Below are 3971 nucleotides of genomic sequence, written 5' to 3'. Positions count from 1 at the left end.
TGAAAAGCAAGTTTGCTGCAAAAGTGAGTTTGTGAATATACGTAGTTGTTTGAATTGCATTCATTTTGAGGTATTTAGCAGGCAGACAGGACAACACAAAAACATGCAATGGCTATGAATGGAATGGAGTTGAGGTATTGTAAAACACTTTCTTATTTAATGAAAATTATTTCTGGAGTAAACTTTTATTTGAAACATGCATTCTGGAAAATATTTATAAAAATAACATGAATCTATGTATTTTTTTTTCAAATGTGTCACTCAGTCATGTCACTCAGTCACTCAGGCATGTCTGACTCTGCGACCCTTCTGACTCTAGCCACCAGACATAGGTCTTAAAATATAGCCAGGAAAGGAGAAAATAGCATTAGAAACAGTGCTTTACATTTCAAACTTGTCTTCTACTGAGCTTCCTAGGTGGTGCTAGTGGTAAACAATCTGCCAATGTAGGAGATGCAAGAGACACGGGTTCTATCCCTGGATCATCCTGACCAGATTCCCTGGAGGAGAAAACAGCACCAGTATTCTTGCCTGAAGAATCCCACAGAAAGAGGAGCCTGGCGGGCTACAGTCCCTGGGACTGGAAAGAGTCAGACAGTACTGAGCGGCTGAGCATGCCTTTCCTCAGTGAGCTCCTCCTCTTTCTCTCTCTTGTCTTCTACAAAAGTAATGTCTGAGTTAATCATTAAGACAAACATACATCTTTGAAGAGATTCTAGGATTACTTATCTTTAATTGGAAACAGTCTTTATTTTTTCTGTGATTACCACTTTCCATATTATATTATTTCAGTTTAAGACATTATATGTTGTTTATAAGCAATTTCAAAGAATAATGGAAACATATGCTATACACCTTAATTTTTATTTTACAGTGAGACTATCCAAAACAATGAGTATGTTTTTCTATTTTTTTATTAATCTGAAAACAATTTTATTGTCTTCATACAAGTATTTGTCATGTGATTTCATCCACCAGGACTATCCAAAAGTTTGAAAAGTGTTTATTCACAATTTCAATTATTTTGAAGGTAATTTTTTGAGAATTTCATGACACTCCTTGATCCTTGAATGGACAAGCTTGTGACCTGTGTTGAGGTCAAAGTGTTACACACAAGTGAATCTCGCCTTATTATAAAATTTTATTTGTATCCTCCCATTTGTAAGTTAGTTTTATACACCAAAATATATTTTATGCTATATGAATAATTATTTTAGAAATTTTAAATTTATATTAAAAAAAGAAATTTTAAATATAATTTCAAATATTTTGCTTTGTTGTGATACACAAAGAAGAAGCTGAAGAATCCCTGTGAATGAATTAGAAACTACAGTTTTGTGCTTGCTGCTGCTGCTGCTGCTAATTCACGTCAGTCGTGTCCGACTCTGTGCGACTCCATAGACGGTAGCCCACCAGGCTCCGCCGTCCCTGGGATTCTCCAGGCAAGAGTACTGGAGTGGGTTGCCATTTCCTTCTCCAATGCATGAAAGTGAAAAGTGAAAGTGAAGTTGCTCAGTTGTGTCCGACTCTTAGCGGCCTCGTGGACTGCAGCCCACCAGGCTCCTCCGTCCATGGGATTTTCCAGGCAAGAGTACTGGGGTGGGGTGCCATTGCCTTCTCCGCAGTTTTGTGCTTAATATCTACTAATTGCTAAAGCATAAGCAAGGGAAAAAGATAAGCGAAGGAATGGCAAATGGAGGGAATTTCCAGACTGTAAACTTGCACTGATTATTGTAGCCTTGTAGCTGCTGACCCTGAAATATAATTACAAAACTATTAGAGCCTCCCACCATTTTGACAATCAGGTCAAATAGGCTTTACAGCTGTTAGAAACCAATTGACTTTAGCTGACTTGGCTTTAACATTGGAATTCTTTTGGATGAAGGGTACTGGCCAAGAACTGACAAATAGGATGTCCTCTGATAGAGAGTGACTTAATCTACATTTTAGCAATGAACTGGTTTCTACAAAGTTTAGATAAAGACAAAGCATAAAAACCTTCTGTCTTCATTTTGTTTTTCAATGATTTTAACTATATAAAAACAGTAAAATATAGAATCTAAATATGGGAACTATTAAAATTAAAGGAGTCACTATAAAGAGTGAAACATAAACTTCTTTGACTTACAATATTCAAAAGATATGAAACCAAAATGACTGCTCAGGGATTCTATCCCTGGACCTAAACCTATGACCTGAAAAAAAAAAAAAAAAGTATATGGATATTATCCTCATGGCTGATCCTTAAAACATCCTTCTTTATAAAATACTGACAAAATATTAAATAATGGTTTGCAAGCATGTGTGCTCATTTGTGAAGTCATGGCAGACTCTTTGCAACCCCAAGGACTGTAGCTCACCAGGCTCCTCTGTCCACGGGATTTCCCAGGCAAGTATACTGGAGCAGGTTTCTATTTCCTTCTCCAGGAGATCCTCCCATCCCAGGGATTGAACCCATGTCTTCTGCATTGACAGGTGGGTTCTTTAACACTGAGCCACCAGCATAGTCCAAGTAATGTTGAGAGTCCCAAACAATAATATACATAAGACAGGTCATTTGATGATACAGACTGATCTAATGACACTTACAGAAAATTGAGAAGACTGAATGGTCACATGATATTTAGGTCATCTGGAATATATTAGTCTTTTCTCTCCTTCTGATAAGAATTGAGGAGAAGTCTGTTCAAGGTTTTATTTTTTAGAAAATATTCAGAATACAGATAATCTCTCATACCTATTTAATGACAACAATGATTATCAGTGAAAAATTTTTCCTTAAGTAAAAAAGAAAGGCAAGAAGAGGGGAAGGAAGTAAGGAGGAAGGGAGAGAACTTGAGAGAGAAGGAAGAAGGAAAAGGAGGGAAGGAAGGCAGGAGAGAAGGAAGGAAGAGAGGGAAGAAGTAAAGAAGAAAATTGAACTTACAGAATTGAAGGCCTGAAAGTTCTGCAGTCTAGAACAGAGGTCCCCAACTTTTCTGGCATCAGGGACTGGTTTTGTGGAAGACAGCTTTTGAATGGACCAGGGTGTTGGGGGGAAGGGGACAGTTTTTTTTAGGATGATTCTCCTAAGAAGCCTGCAACCTAGATCCCCAGCATATACAGTTCACAGTAGAGTTGAAGCTCCTATGAGAATCTAATGTTCCTGTTGATCTGACAGGAGATGCACTCAGGTGTTAATCTCAGCAATGGGGAGTGGCTGTAAATACAGATTAAACTCTGCTCCCTAACCTACCACTCAGTTCCTGCTATGCAGCTCAGTTCCTAAGAGGCCAAAAACTGGTACCAGTCTGTGGCCTGGGGGTTGGGGAGCCCTGGTCTGGAATATAATTACAATTCTGGCCTGCAAGATGTAATGTTTTCTATTGTGTATAACCAAATGTTAATTTCAGTCCTAATAATGCTCCAGGAAAGCATATATCTAAAGTTTAATTTCAAGTAATGTTATTTACTATTTTTACTTATAAACTCATTTTTGTGTTTTCTATAGGCATAATAGTTAGAAGCACAGCATGCTACTCCAAGGAACATGATAAAAGTGGTAGAGTCCCAGGAACAAGAACCTGTATTTTTACTAAAGATCACTAATCAGTCAACTGTGTATTTCTAAAATATAAAACATGTTAAATTAGTCTATTGATATTAATTCAATGACACTGTGTCTATAAAAGCCTGAATAGGACTCAATAATTTATTATTTTATCATTATTTTCTTAAATGAATATCCATGCTACAAAATATACAGAATTATCAATGATCACATTGTAAATTCTATTTGGAATCACTTAGAATATTGCTTTCAGAATTTAAGTATTGAGATTTTTGTAAAGATTAAAAGTAGCATATATTCTATTAAGATAAAGTAAAACACTATTCCAGTTCAGTTCAGTTCAGTTCAGTGGCTCAGTTGTGTCCAACTCTTTGCGACCCCATGAATCATAGCATACCAGGCCTCCCTATCCATCACAAAG

The sequence above is a fragment of the Bos javanicus genome, chromosome 7, assembly GCF_032452875.1.
Source record: "Bos javanicus breed banteng chromosome 7, ARS-OSU_banteng_1.0, whole genome shotgun sequence".
Classification (NCBI taxonomy): Eukaryota; Metazoa; Chordata; class Mammalia; order Artiodactyla; family Bovidae; genus Bos; species Bos javanicus.
Note: the sequence above shows the minus strand (reverse complement) of the source record.